The sequence below is a fragment of the Pogona vitticeps genome, chromosome 1, assembly GCF_051106095.1.
Source record: "Pogona vitticeps strain Pit_001003342236 chromosome 1, PviZW2.1, whole genome shotgun sequence".
NCBI classification, from domain to species: domain Eukaryota; kingdom Metazoa; phylum Chordata; class Lepidosauria; order Squamata; family Agamidae; genus Pogona; species Pogona vitticeps.
In genome coordinates this window covers 243,128,572-243,144,752 of record NC_135783.1, presented here as the reverse complement: position 1 = coordinate 243,144,752, position 16,181 = coordinate 243,128,572, and the positions used below count along the sequence as shown (strand labels likewise).

The 16,181-nt window shown below is 44.3% G+C and overlaps 1 long non-coding RNA gene across 1 annotated transcript in view; it reads right to left on the bottom strand.

Moving 5' to 3' along the window:
* Positions 1-2,007: 2,007 nt before the first annotated feature.
* Positions 2,008-16,181, bottom strand: part of LOC140703039 (uncharacterized) — a 73,389-nt gene continuing 59,215 nt past the window's right edge. Inside the window, exon 3 of the long non-coding RNA XR_012082328.2 lies at positions 2,008-6,841. This is a non-coding gene — a long non-coding RNA (uncharacterized LOC140703039). The remainder of the gene's footprint in view (positions 6,842-16,181) is intronic.

Here is a 16,181-nt window from a genome sequence, read left to right as displayed (position 1 = left end):
CCCTAACCTGTCTCGCGAGCCCAACACACAATACAGGCCCTCGAGACCTCCTCTCAAAGGGATAGGAAGCCTGGTCAAGGAGATAGAACTCCTATAGACTATAGCAACTCCCCCTCCCCGACCCTCCGAGCGACCTTGGTGCTGGACTGAGTACCCAGGCGGACACAGCTGGGAGAGGGGAACACCACCCTCCTCTCCCACCCAGGTCTCAGTAATGCACGCCAGTTGGACAGAATATAATATTAAAAAATCAATCAAACAAACAAACAGATATCATATTAAAACTCACAAATAAGAGCAATATTAAAAGCAGAAGCAAGACAACAGAATAAAATAATCCCTTTTAAAAATCCCATTGATCAACCAATCATTTAAAGGAACACCTGCCTGAAGAGAAAGGCCTTTGTCTGCTTGTGGAAGGAATGGCAAAGATGGGGCCAGCCTCTTTGGAGGTCTATAGCCTCCCTTTGCCGCACCAGCTGCTATATTGCTATACCCAGGGATGCTTTCTTGTCTTCTGCCATTGCATCAATCATTGGTTTAGCTTTCCTTCAAACTGCAATCAGCTGCACTTGCTTGTACTTTCCCAAGAGGTTCTCCTTCTTGCTTGGTAAGCAGCAGATTGTTTTAGTGCCGATAATGTAGTCAGGATGGTGGACACTGGGCATTCTCCACATATGTTTACCCCCCAAAGAAAACATCAATCTACTAACTTCACTTTTCAAAGTCACTGTGTTCAGAATTGTCTGTTCCAGCTTCTTCTTTGTTTATTGATGGCAACACATATATTCCATGTAAAGTTTCCCATTGCAGGAGCTCAGTTTAAAGTATCCAAAGCAGTTTCTGGGCATGCTGTCTTTTAAGATTAAAGACACACTTCTGTGGTTACCATAACATAAGCATTTAAAATAATAACCAAGTTTAGCTTTGTAGCATTTCCTGAGCCTTTTTGATGAAGCTGGAGGCTCACACCACAGGTAATATCATGGCAGGATGAGAAACAGCCATGTCTCTGTATTGGGCAAGCCTTTCCCACAGTGTCATTCAGTGCAACAGCTGGTTCAGATGAAGGGGAGGGGGTAATGGCACACAGGAAATCCTTTTATTAGCAGCTAAGATGCCATCAATCCACTGACATGAAGGGAAGAGATAACAATTAGATGAAAGAGATAGAATCAGTCATTCCTGAACATCTGGCTACTTTTGGATTGCAGGAGAATGCATCCTGCAGGGACATGTTACTTGGGCTTCCAGGGGAAAAGCTGAGAAAAAAGACTAGTAGGAAGTAATAAATATGAAGCAAGTTCACTATGCACTGGGTTTATGTTCTGGAAAGCATAGGTGGACATACCAGAGGTTTACAATAAAGTTGGATGACTCTAAGGTACATTTAACAGAGGTATGAAGCCCCTTCATGGATTGCTGCCTTGTCGTGGCGAAGGGGCTTGAGTAACTCAGAGAAGCTATGGGCTATGCCGTGCAGGGACACCCAAGACGGACAGGACATAGTGGAGAGTTCCGACTAAACGCAATCCACCTGGAGTAGGAAATGGCGATGCCACTCCAGTATCTTTGCCAAGAACGCCCCATGATCAGAAACAAAAGGCTAAAAGATATGATGCTGGAAGATGGGCGCCTCAGGTCGAAAGGCGTCCAACATGCTACTGAGGAAGAGCGGAGGACAAATACAAATAGCTCCAGAGCTAATGAAGTGGTTGGGCCAAAGCCGAAAAGACACTCAGCTGTGGACGTGCCTGGAAGTGAAAGGAAAGTCCGATGCTGCAAAGAAAAATACTGCATAGGAACCTCGAATATAAGATCTATGAACCTTGGGAAGGTGGAGGTGGTCAAACAGGAGATGGCAAGAATAAACATTGACATCCTGGGCATCAGTGAACTAAAATGGACAGGAATGGGCGAATTCAGCTCAGATGATTATCATATCTAGTATTGTGGGCAAGAATCCCGTAGAAGGAATGGAGTAGCCCTCATAGTCAACAAAAGAGTTGGGAAAGCTGTAATGGGATACAATCTCAAAAATGATAAAATGATGTCAATACGAATCCAAGGCAGACCTATCAACATCACAATAATCCAAGTTTATGCACCAACCACCATTGCTGAGGAGACTGAAATTGAACAATTTTATGAAGATTTACAACACCTTCTAGAACTGACATCAAAGAAAGATGTTCTTCTCATTCTAGGGAACTGGAATGATAAAGTATGGAGCCAAGAAATAAAAGGAACAACAGGGAAGTTTGGCCTTGTTCAGAATGAATCAGGGCAAAGGCTAATAGTTTTGGCAAGAGAACAAGCTGGTCATCACAAACACTCTTTTCCAAAAACACAAGAGGCGACTCTATACATGGAAATCACCAGATGGGCAATATCGAAATCAGATTGATTATATTCTCTGCAGCCAAAGATGGAGAAGCTCTATACAGTCAGCAAAAACAAGACCTGGAGCTGACTGCGGCTCTGAGCATCTGCTTCTCATAGCAAAATTCAAGCTTAGACTGAAGAGAGTAGCCCACTGGGCCACTCAGGTATAATCTAAACTAAATCCCTTATGAATACACAGTGGAAGTAAAGAACAGATTTAAGGAACTCGATTTGGTGGACAGAGTGCCTGAAGAACTTTGGATAGAGGCTCATAACATTGTACAGGAGGCAGCAACAAAAACCATCCCAAAGAAAAGGAAATGCAAGAAAGCAAAGGGGCTTTCCAACGAGGCCTTAGAAATAGCAGAGAGGAGAAGGGAAACAAAATGCAAGGGAGATAGGGAAAGTTACAGAAAACTGAATGCAGACTTCCAAAGAATAGCAAGGAGAGACAAGAGGGCCTTCTTAATATTTATTTATTATCTATTTATTTATTTCATTTCTATCCCGCCTATTTGGTCTTATTCGACCACTCTAGGCGGCTTTACAAACCGACAACAGTAAATTCTAAAGTATTATAAGTAAACAAAGATAAAAGTCAAAAGAATATAGGAAGAAGAAAGATAGTCAATGGAAAGAAATAGAGGAAAATAACAGAAAAGGAAAAACCAGAGATCTGTTCAGGAAAATTGGAGATATTAGAGGAACATTTTGTGCAAAGGTGGACATGATAAAGGACAAAAATGGGAGGGACCTCACAGAAGCAGAAGACATCAAGAAGAGGTGGCAAGAATACACAGAGGAATTATATCAGAAAGATTTGGATATCCCGGACAACCCAGACAATGTAGTTGCTGACCTAGAGCCAGACATCCTGGAGAGTGAAGTCAAGTGGGCCTTAGAAAGCCTGGCTAACAACAAGGCCAGTGGAGGTGATGACATTCCAGTCAAACTATTTAAAATCTTAAAATATGGTGCTGTTAAGGTGCTACATTCAATATGCCAGCAAGTTTGGAAAACTTAACAGTGGCCAGAGGAGTGGAAAAGATCAGTCTACATCCCAATCCCAAAGAAAGGCAGTGCCAAAGAATGCTCCAACTACCGTACAATTGCACTCATTTCACACGCTAGCAAGGTTATGTTCAAAATCCTACAAGGTAGGCTTCAGCAGTATGTGGACCGAGAACTCCCAGAAGTACAAGCTGGATTCCAAAGAGGCAGAGGAACTCGAGACCAAATTGCTAACATGCGGTGGATTATGGAGAAAGCCAGAGAGATCCAGAAAAACATCTACTTCTGCTTCATTGACTGTCCAAAAGCCTTTGATTGTGTGGACCACAGCAAACTATGGCAAGTCCTTAAAGAAATGGGAGTGCCTCACCACCTTATCTATCTCCTGAGAAACCTATATGTGGGACAGGAAGCAACAGTTAGAACTAGATATGGAACAACTGATTGGTTCAAAATTGGGAAAGGAGTACGACAAGGCTGTATATTGTCACCCTGCTTATTTAACTTATATGCAGAATACATCATGCGGAAGGCTGGACTGGAGGAATCACAAGCTGGAATTAAGATTGCAGGAAGAAATATCAACAACCTCCGATATGCAGATGATACCACTCTGATGGTAGAAAGTGAGGAGGAATTAAAGAACCTTGTAATGAGGGTAAAAGAGGAGAGTACAAAAAACGGTCTGAAACTCAACATCAAAAAAACTAAGATCATGGCCACTGGTCCCATCACCTCCTGGGAAATTGAAGGGGAACAAACCTATCAATTCTAAAGGAAATCAACCCCGAGTGCTCACTGGAAGGACAGATCCTGAAGCTGGGGCTCCAGTATTTTGGCCATCTCATGAGAAGAGAAGACTCCTTGGAAAAGACCTTGATGTTAGGAAAGTGTGGCGGCAAGAGGAGAAGGGGACGACAGAGGATGCGATGGCTGGACAGTGTCTGCGAAGCTACCAACATGAATTTGACACAACTACGGGAGGCAGTGGAAGATAGGAGGGCCTGGCGTGCTCTGGTCCATGAGATCACGAAGAGTCGGAAACGACTAAATGACTAAACGATGAAGCTCAGAGGTGGGTAGAATGTGTATGATGAAGTTCATTAAACAGAAAGAAAGAGAAATCAGGAAAAAAAGGCCCAAACTCACATTCTTACACAATATTTAAAAGGACTGGGTCAGTCTGTTTATCTAACTAATAAGTTGGCTTCTCTTCCCTCCCTGGTGCCAAGATGAAAGGGCCAACTGGCTATGTTGCAAGATCTGGAAATCTGCATGCCAAACCATACTGTCCAGGCCTAACAATTCCTTGAACTTTTGAATTTCAAGGGTGGCCTGATCTTTTATGGCTAGCTCTACTTCTAAGGGTCCACAGCAGAACAAATGCAATCAAGCCAATTGTTGAAGATATCTTATCTAATACTGGAAACAGACTTTCCATTGTGCTACTTCTCACATTGGCAGGTGCATTTTAGGGCCTTGCCCTTGGTACGGCACTCCAACTGTCTGCCCCTATAACCTTGCTAGGCCATTCATTTTCTAGGAAACATTGATGTTTCAATGCCTTTGAATCATCTCACTTGGAACTATGTACTATTATCTGTAATGTCTGAGGCAGTCTCAATACCAGTTGCTTGGCAGCACCAAAACAGAGGGTGCTGTTGCCCTCATGTCCTGCTTGTGGGTTACTCAGAGGCGTCTGGTTGGCGTGTGTGTAGCGTCAGGGTGTGAGACTAGATAAGACGTTTGTCTGATCCGGCAGCACTCTTCTTACGTTACCTTGGTCTTCAATTCATGAGATTCAAGCTCTCAGCATGCTTCCATAATCATATAAGGTACCTCACCGACCAATCAGTGAAAAGGGTACTTGCAGAAAGTTTTAAAAAAAAAACAACTTCCAGCATCATTTACATAAATATAATACCATGTATTCTGTTAAACGTCTTGTGTCGGGGGGGGGGGGTCACAGTGAAACAGCAGGTCATAGAACCTGGGCAAAAATACCACCACCAAGTGCTGGGAAGTGGCTATCAGTGAAAGAAGGGCCATAACAAAAGAGTAGCTTGTGCTAGAGCAGAACACTGTGCCTGGGAAGGGTCCTTCAGGTGGGCCACAAAGGCAGGTGCAGTGGAGGAGGTGAGGCCTGTACTTTGGGGAAGGCATCCCTGGGGTGTGGTACTGCCTATGCACAGCAACACCATAGCCAACAGACTTTCAGAAACATTAACGTGAGGGGGTGGGAACAATTGTTAGTGGAAAGCTGCACTGTCACAGAAGATGATACGCTGCGGCCTGGAACAGGCTAGGATGCATGCACCAGGATGTGGCTGCTTTGAACCAAGGAAGGGCCAGTGGCTCTCTTTCCCCATGTGGGCTAGTTTGCCAGTTCTGAACCTCTTGATGTTCTAGAATGGGCGCTTCCAGGTGGTGGTGGTGGTGGTGGTTTTGAAAATAAGTCAGCATGGGAAGGTATTAAAAGCTTGAGCAAAAACCACCCCCACCCCACTCAGCCTCTAACCTTGTACCTGGAAAGGTCATCTGCCCACAGCCACACACCTCAGGCTGCTCTCCTGTCAGAACTCATAAACTGAGCAATGTTGGACCTGACCAGGGAGACCCTGGAGGAGAACGGGAATCGACGGACGGGAAACATGAATCTTTTATGCACCTGCTGAGTCACCAGCAAGTGAAGGGAGGGCTGGCAGGAGAGCAGGGCACTCCATCAGGGCGATGATGGCAGCATGGATAGGCATGCACGGGGGGTGGGGGGGTAGGGCGAGAAGCGCTAAGTTCCCCCCCTCTTCTCAGCATAATGAGAGCAGAGGGGAAAGAAATGGAAGTGGGCAGGGCTACGAGGTTCAGAAAGGTCTAGAAAATCATTGCATTTGCCGGCAGTTTGATTTACCCACCTGCAATTCCGAGGGAGGAGGGGGAACATACACAGCTACCCTGACGCAGCCAGAGCAGTAAGAAAATCACCCAAGAGCGGGAGGGCATTTCAGGAGTTATATTTTTAACTTGAACTTTCAAATATCAGTAGGAGTCCCCGGGACAAAGGAGCTAAGATGCAGCTAACTCTCCCAGTCTTGTTTGGCATCTGGTCTCAAGGCCTCGTCCTTCTCTCTCTCTCCCCTCCCCGCCCCCCCTGACTCCCCATGACCCATTAAAAACGTCACAGGGCTTCCCCTGACATTTGCTGTGTTAACTCAGCAGAACAGCTCCATGCAGGGGTTCTATGTGAGTTGTGTCCATCGTCAACAGAGTCTCCCTGGTCCTCTTATGCTCCATTCACCTCTGCTCCCTCAACATCTGTGCCACATGATTTCCTGCAAGTGACACACCCGCAAGCGTTTTGACACAACCCTTTCCTTGTCACTGGGTCGCTTCCTTCCGGGCCCATCCAGGGACGGTTGTTCCTACAACTTTCTCTCTTGTGCAGCAGGGTCTGGAAGGTGGGGAAGAGAACATTTAAAATAAAATAAAAAACTGGACAGAGAGCTAACAGAGCATGCAAGCATGAGACACTGCGTGCACTGGGAGAATTGCTCAGCTGTTGTGACTTTAAAGCTCAAGGCACTGGCGTGAACACCACACTTGAGATGAGGACTTTGTGAAGGTCAAAATAACATCACAGAGGGCAGGAGAAGTTCAAAACGCCCCTGTCCTTTTCTGGGTAAAAGAAAGAATGGGGCTTCAATGGAATACGGTGTGTGTGCATGCCACCTAAAGATACACACACACACTGTGAAGTATGTCTTCTTCCACACTTGTTGCTTATGCTCAACACAGACATATGCACATTTCTTGCCAGTTACTCCCCCCCTCCCAACAAAGCAACAGAAAACAAAACAAAGCAAACAATAAAGCACAATTAATCCAGCATTTGCATCCAGGATTCTGAATGTATCCAGGCTGAGAAATTCAGAGATATGGTTCCCAGAACAGCCATAGCTCAGTGGTACATGGAGCCCAATTGAGGCACCCAGACATTGCAGTACACACGGGGCAGAGTTAGCATTGCCATGGGAACCATAGCATTGAGTTGCCTGACATGTCTGTGATTAAAGCCTCAATCTCACACGGAAGCTTGGCGCCTGTCAGTGTAATCTCAGGCGCTTGGGCTAACGTAGCCTATGGGACTGTCATTACACCCACATCCCTCTGCTTCCTCCTGGCTATGAAGCTAGGGAAGCAGGTGCTGTAGAAAGGGGCCACCAATATGTGCCCTGCTAACCAATTTTTGCCAAATGCAATGGAGGAACAAGAAATCTTAGCAGGGCAGCATAATGATATGCTCTCTGGAGCAGGAGAGAACACACGAGATGCAGATCGTTACATCATTTTACGGTCTTTTCACAAACGACATTAAAAGGTGCTTTTGAATGTCATGCATCTGTAATGCAAATGCAAAGTCCACTTTGGTTAGAATACACACACATTTTAAAACTGCTATTTTCTATTTCCCATCTCATATTAACAGCATCCACATGGACTCACTAAGAGCTCAAGAGAAAAAAAGGGTCAAACAATGACTCTGTTTTGGATTTTCTGGAATAATAACTGAATTCCAACCACCCCGTTTCTGATTTTTCTTATAGTCAGAAATTACGCAATAACATTTTCATGGCAAACCCATGCAGAAGTAAAAATTAATCTTTCTTCAGTACGTACATGAAAATGCCGTGAGCAGACAAATTTATATTACTGTATAGGAGAGTTTCTCTTTCTAGGAAAGGTGAGACATCATGAAAAAACAATGCAAGTATTTTCTTAAGGCGAGAGAATTTTGTGGCGGAGGCAGTCTGACATTTTCGTACTGTTTGTCTGCAAATACTCAAAGGAAAAACATTAGAAACAAGCCACCTTTAAAAAACAAACAAACCATAAGTGCTCCCCCTTCTGCAACACCCAAGTCTTCTTCTGGCAAAAGGAAAACCACCGGAGCCCCATCTCTCTAACCTTCCCACTTGTGGAAAAGCTTTGTCTTCCAAAGGCAAACAAGGGGGATTTCCAGCCATCAAGGAACAAAAATTTTATTCTGTTAAAGTCCCTAAGTCACCCATGACTTGTTGGGGGGGGGCATTCATAGTAATCTAGAGGCTAAGATAAACAACAAAGGCTAACTAAACCATGTCTTATATATTCGATACAAAGGACTTTCCCCTTTATTCTTTTCTATCTTTTTTGAAAAAAGAAAGTTCAATATTTGGGTGGGTGGTGGAAGGCGTAGGGAGATTCCAGGAAAGAAAATAAAGGAGTGTGTTTAATATCGGAGGAAAGACGGGTGACAAGGTGAAAGTCAACCATCTCCTCCCCAACATGGGGTTAAATAGAAATTGGTGTTAGGGTTGCTTTTAACTGGAGCTGTCGGGGACTGAACATGGGACTTTCTGCATCCTATGCAGGAACACTCTTAGGGTGCAACTACTGTACACAGCAAGGGAAACGTGGATTCACTCGTATTCACTTGCTATGAAGTCACACCAGGGAATTTAGGTTTGTTCAATATAAGCGGCCACACAGGGTGACCAGAGAAAAACCTTGTTTGCTGCTTGTTTGCAGTTCTATTGAAGCCATGTAGGGGGTGCAGTTAAAAGGAATAACCTGGGGAAAAAAACTGTCACAAGGCTTTTCTTCCTCAATTTCCTCATCTTTTTAGTTTTAAAAAATCCCTCTTGTTGAGAGAAAGAAGCTCCATTCTTCAGCTGTTAAAAATAAGGAGTTTTGGTGGCAGAGAAAGGAAAAGCTATAAACAAACAAACGAACTGAAACAAGTTCCTAGTCCGGGTACAGAGGCTTTGCTGGGGAGAATATGGCATGGCCCTTTCCTGTTTGGGGGTGTATGTATGCATGACTCTGTTGCAGAGTTCTGAATTTTTGGTTAAATGCCTCTAGCTGCACAGCAGAAGTGCAGAGATTCACAGAGCAGAATACTTTCAAGTTCCCCAGAGTCCACCCCTTTTTCTCAGCAACTGGCACTTACAATCTCAAAAACTCACTCTGAAACATCAGTAGTAGAAAGAATAAAACCTCTTTCTTTACTTACAGATTAACAGTAAACTGACAAACATGACTGCTTTCTGAAACAGACTTCAACAGACTCAAGAGAAGGAAAGAATACCGAGCAGAGAGGTGGGGCTCTCTTTTGAATTCAGAAACAGGAAGGAACAATTGGTTAGGGCTGGACAAATTGAGAGTCACACCAACCCAAAAGGTCTGTACCAGCCACACCTTCCCTAGGCAGCATGCCAGGTTGTAAAAAAGTCCAACAGATTCGTCCTCCCATATGAGACAAGAGGCGAGGGGGAAGCTGCTTTAAGCAGAGAAGCATCACTTTACATGTGTGCGCATGGACACATGGCTTCTTTTCTGCATTGGTTCATGCAATCACTTATCTGAACCAATGCAATTGGATCCGTTTTCTTAAAAATAAGGCCCCAGCAGTGAAGGGGGAAAACTATGGATCGGGAGAGGGGATTCCTGGGTGATTTACTTTTTATTTTACACCATGTGATATATCCTTGTCTTCCAGCTTTTGGGAGGGGGGAGGGGAAGTGAATCAGCCTATCCCAAACCTGTAGGATTTCCCATATTTTTTATCAATGTGATTGCATCATTACTGGGGTAGTGGGCCCTCCTGTGCAACTGGTAATCTGCGGTTGTAAAACAAGGATACAGTATATCAATCTTTCAAACATTAGGGTGTAGGTCAATGCAGGGGCCAACACAAAATGATACATTTCAAGTGACTAAGCAGTGAAATATTGCTGTCCCAGAAGCTGATGCCAATACAGGCAAAAGTGTCATTTGGGGGACTGGGCTATTCTCTGCCACAGCGAGAAGGGAAACATGGAATCTACAATGAAATGTTGCGTTATGAAATGCTCTTGAGCAGGATTCCAGCTAGCCAGCCACAATATTCCCCACCCCTCCTCCCTCTCCCCACACCCCAAATTTTCTGGTCCCATTCTCAGTACAGCTAGCCGCTGTTCCATGCCCACTGCACTGTGCCATGCATACTCACTGTCTAGTCCCTCTAGAGCTGTTAGGATTCCCTCTTATTTATTTCATTTTTCAGTTTCCTATTTCCATAGCCACACTAATATCTCCCCTTTCTGTGCACAGATGCTGCTGTTTTGATCACATAAGCATCCACAGTCACTGAGTTTGCTCTAACTATATAGGCAATGCCTGCCTTGTCACCGCCAATGGGCCCTTTTCAGCCAAGCCGTTCTTTTTAAACTGAACAATCCAATCAAACAGGAAACCTAAGAAGATTTCGCTGCTTTTCTTCTGTGCCACATCCTTTATCCATATGGCTTCTGAAGGTGAACCTAGGCATTCCTTTCTCAGCTCTAGCATCTCCTTGAAAAGCCTAGAAAGAGGCTGCATTGGTATCATACCATAAACCCGGGCACAGAAAGGACACCTCCTGCCATGGTAGTCATTCTGTCTAAGAAAGCAGGTCATGCTCGTAATGGTCCTCAGTTAGTCTATTCTGGCATGCTGCTTCTGCAGCTGGTCAGACTGGATGCAAGGTCCTCTTGGGAGCCTTTCTAACTGAGGAGCAGGGTGAATAAGCTCTAACTAACCAGAATTGTCAGTGATGACCCTTTGCTCCCCTCCCCGGCCAATACTCTCATTCTCTTGCTTCTGTCATATGGGAGAAGTGAGAAAATGAAGGGATTCTGAACTATACCACACCCCCAGTGGTTTTCTTTTCTGCTACATTAACAACAGCCACCCCCTTCCTCGTCATCTATACAGGGTAGATTAATATAAAATTAATATAAATTGATATAAAATAAATTCAAATCTAAAATTGGACATTTCTTGGTGAAAACATTTAAATCTGTTTATTAAAATCAGGCAAGTGACAAATCTTAAACCCCAGTCACCAGAATTCATGCATTATATAATTAGTTACAGTGGTGCCTCGCAAGATTATGTTAATTTGTTCCGCGAAAAACATCGTCTTGTGAAAACATCGTCTTGTGAAATGCGGTTCCCCGCTGGAATGCATTGAAATCTAATTAATGCGTTCTAATGGGGAAAAAATCGTCTTGCAAAAATTGTCCATAGAAAACATTGTCTTGTGAAACGCGGTTCCCCATTGGAATGCATTGAAATCTATTTAATGCGTTCCAATGGGGAAAATCGTCGTCTTGCGAAAATCGTCCATAGAAAACATCATCTTGCGAAGCGCCACAGCGATCGCAAAACCCAATAGTCTTACAGATTAATCGTCCCGTGAGGTAATCGTTTTGCGAGCCACCACTGTATTTGGAAGAAAATGTGTAATTAACTCCCTCACAACCAAGAAGTGATGATAAACTAGGGAGGCTAGAAACTTGAGACAACTTTGATGGGGGACTGAAGGCAGACATCTGTTTTCCAATTTACATGTGATTTCCTAAATACTGATCTATTTTATTTATTGATACTACTAATTGCGATGCTCCTGACCCTCTTAGGGATGGCAGGGCACTCAGTCAGAGAGTTCTCCAGCTCTTATGTACCACCTTTATGTTGGATCGAGTCCCTAGACCCCAGCAGTGTGTAGCATAAGCCCTTTGAAACAAGTCTGACCTAAAAAGAACACTTTGCACTTACTTAGAACTTTAGCAAGTACGGGTACCTGGGCTTAGTGATTCCTTAGAAGTCACAACAGATCAGCGAGGTAGGACTCTTAAATGATAGCAATTCTGTGTCCCTCTTCACCACTGGAATTAGCCAGGCCTTGCTGTTCAAGAGACCAGTCCTCAGTAAGGATTTTTAAAGATTAATTTTTATTAGAAAAATAGAGTTTCATAGAAAAATCAGTTTATATTGCAAAAGCAATATGATTCAAGAATATATTCAAAGATTATTGCAGTTAAATAAAATACTCATTTCACATTTAAAATAAACTTCTAAGAGCTAACCTAGGGTAGGCTATAGAGGGCTAGCCCCCCTCTTTCTTCCTCCTTCTAGCTACATGATCATACCATCATCATGGAACGAAATCCATCATCAGGAATCACTGAGCACACTGGAACACAAGTGAACAATAGTGAACACCGAACACATAACCCATCTTCCATTTTCTATTTCCTAGCCCTCCCTTCTTCTTGGCCCATCTGGCTGTTGATCAATTAATTTTCTGGAGGTTGTACCACCTCTCTCCTCCCTTTATTCCCACGAGAGAGCCCAGGTGTTGTTTATGTCTTCCGTTGAGTCTTCCATAGCCTCTTGGTTTGGCCTTCAAGATACAGTATCTCATTCCTGGCTGTAACGGTCCCAGCAAAAACATTCTCATGGTGCTAAGAAAACACATTCAAAAATCCTTCAAATCATTTCTACACAGAACCATTCTGACTCCATGTTATATTTCTCTGACTGCATATCCCATCATCATGACACTAATTACATGCCAGCAAGTCATTTCCAACCCACGGGAACCCTTTCTAGGCATTTCTAAGTATAGAGTACTGAGAAGTGGTTTACCCGCACTTTTGTCTGGGGTTGCCCTGGGATCGGGTAGCTTGCCCAAGTCCCTGCGGACCGGCTCTTCTCCCACAAGGCACAGAGGCGAACTGAACTTCTCAGCCAGATGCTTATTAGTTGCATTTCTATCCAGCCTATCATTCAACTAGCTTAAGGCAACGCACATGGCTCTTGTCCTTTCCTCTTTGTCTTCATACCAGCTCTGTGAGATACAAGAGAGTGAAATAGTGTGACCAGCCCACATCACCCAACAAGATTCACAGATTAGTGGGGACCTGAACATCTCTATCTCCCATGCTGTAGTCTAGAATTCTAACTGTTAAACCCTTTGAGGGAGGGCTCTGAAGTTGTAGGAAAGCACTATTTCAACTGAACGTTGGTTTAACAAATTTTTCATCTGTGAGGCTTTGGTTCTCAAAAGCCGTTGGGAGACTCTGTCCACCACAAGCTGGTCAAGCCTATGTGACAGGTATGTACTGAAGGGGTTAACAAAGGTGTTATCTTCTGTCTTAAGTATTTTACATTCAGGCCACTTCTGCTTTGCTTCCCAAATCTCAGGAAAATGACATGGCAAATGAAGCACTCCTGCAGCCAAAACTCTCCCACATCCTTCTAGTTACTTGATGCTTTCTTAGCATCCCCATGTCCGTCTCACAAGAGGGGCACCAGCTCTGCCAACCACTGTTATTTCATTTGCGCTTGTCCCTTCCCATTAGTGCAGCTGTCTCCCACCAGAGAAGGGAAAATGGATGCTAAACGGGATATCAATTTATCATGGAATCTGTCACCCGCCACGCAGCTCTGCCAGGAGAGCAACGGGACACCGCTGCGCCAGCCAAGCAGCACCTGTAATTAACAGCCTGCCAGCATTTCCCTCTTCCACTGTGTTATGAGTAGCAAGGCCCTCCAGGTAAGGCACTGGGAAATCCCAGCTACATTGGTGCTTGTTCAGATGGCTCAGCTTGTAATTGATGGTTACAAGATAAGTCAGCAGCCAAGCTGGCCCAGAAGCCTGGAAATAAGGGTAACAATACTGGGGGCGGGGTGGTTTAGGAAGGTAACATTCTGGGTGAATGTATTCTCAAAGGCTTTCACGGCTGGGATCTGATGGTTGTTGTAGGTTTTTCAGTCTGTTTGGCCGTGTTCTGGAGTGTTTTCTTCCTAACGTTTCGCCAGTCTCTGTGGCCGGCATCTTCAGAGGACAGGAGTTAGAACTCTGTCTGTGTTCTGGTGTAGTGTGTGGGATAGTTGACAACTAGTCAACTAGTGGGCAACTATTCAACACACTACACCAGAACACAAGACAGAATTCTAACTCCTGTCCTCTGAAGATGCTGGCCACAGAGACTGGCGAAACGTTAGGAAGAAAAGACTCCAGAACACAGCCAAACAGCCCGAAAAATCTACAACAACCATTCTGGGTGAACTTTCTGTTATTTTCTCACAACCAACTACAGGTATTTCTGTTTCCCATCCCCTGAGGTCTTGCCTTATGACCATGTTTACCAGCACCATCTTGCACTTGGCTCTCCCTGCCACAACCCCTAATTAACATATGTCCCCCTTATTTACTCCAACCCGGAGAATACAGGATAAATTCCTATCAACTAATTTTTGGGTCTTATCTAACATCTTGAACTTGTTTTTTCTCTCCAGTTCATCCCATCAGCATGTTACTAAGCATTTCTTTCACTGCATGCAATTCCTATGAACGAGGTGTGATTTGCAAGATCAGCGCTGCAAAATCAAAGCAGAGCACAGTGCAAGAGCTCTGCTTCTCTGCAAGTTTAACAAAGGTAACATCTGCAATTGGTCAGCTTTAGATTACTTAACACTAGAATTTACAAACAGCACAAAGCAACAACAACATCATCATCAAATGACAATACTAACACTTAGATCATTGTTACAGTCTTAAAATACATCCTTGTGTAGTCTGGAAGTTGAGTCATGGCAACTGGACCTCTTTCTTATTAGGCTGAAACTTTTCGCTATTCATCCAAGTAGCTTCTTCAGTCTGAGGAGAGTTGGTAGGAGACCCCATTGATATACCCACCCCATTGGTTTCACTTCCCTCTGATCTGAATAGACTCCTTAGATGGACAAAGGGGGGTGAATGAAAGACCACTGTTAATGATCCGTGACAATGGGTGGAGAAGGACTGCAGAAGTGGGATTTTCACTCACCCCCCCCCCCAGTCCTTTGTCCATCTAACCAGCCTATTCAGACCAGGGGGAAGTGAAACCAATAGATCTATCAGGGATCTCCTACCAACTCTCCTCAGACTGAAGAAGCACTTGGATTAGCAAAACATTTCAAACTAACAGGAAAGAAGTCCAGTTGCCATGACTCAACTTCCAGATAACTTCACCTGGATAACTGAGAATCATCACAGATACAGTATCCATATGGAGTGTTTTAACTCACAATACTTTCAGAATCTGAAAATATTGGAAGTCTGTTATCTTCACATCTTGCATTTTTGGTTGCTCAACTCAGTGTTGAGCAATGGTGATTTACAGCTGGCGAGTCCAGGATTCTAGGTCAGAAGCAAGGGGAGGCATCTGCAGACATGGGTTGTTCAGAGAATAAAGGAGAAGCTTGTCTTGCCGCAAAGCAACCCCAACCACCCTGCTCTGGATTTCCACACTGGTTCCCCTGGCCTTAGTCAGCCTATATCTGTACTTGATCAGTTCTAGGAATCGACCTGTTCAGCCTCATGTGCCATCAACTGGCCAGCTTTGGGACAGGGATGGCCCAAGATTTTTGCTACCCGAGGCAAAGCAGCAAATGGCATCCCAGCGCCTCGCCGACATCCAGGTGCATAGCACTCAAAGCCAGCCAAGATATTTTGGTTCTTGAGATAGGGCATCCCACAAGTATCTCTCCCCAGTCCTGGCCTTAAGAATGCAATTATGGTAAATCAAACAACCAAAAATTTGCTGCCCTTTCACAATACCTGAGGTGGCTGCCTCACTCTGCTCAGTGACTGTCCAGCCCTGCTTTGAGAAGAAGCTCATGGGAAACGGGGAAGGCTAAGAAAGGGAGCACAGGCTAATTGCTTTAAGGCAGCTGCTTCACAATAGGCTGTGTTTTCAGAGGAGAATTTTCTTTGACTGTAGCAACTCCCTGACATTGCCAGATTGAAATTTCCGAAAGGAATGCTGTGAAGTTATTTCTTTCATCCAGTGCTATAAACAAGGCAGCAGCCTGAAATAAGGGGAAGCTGGGTACTGAGTTCTCTCAAGTGGCTGACACTCATAACGTGCAACTTATTTTTTTAATTAAAGGATGACCTG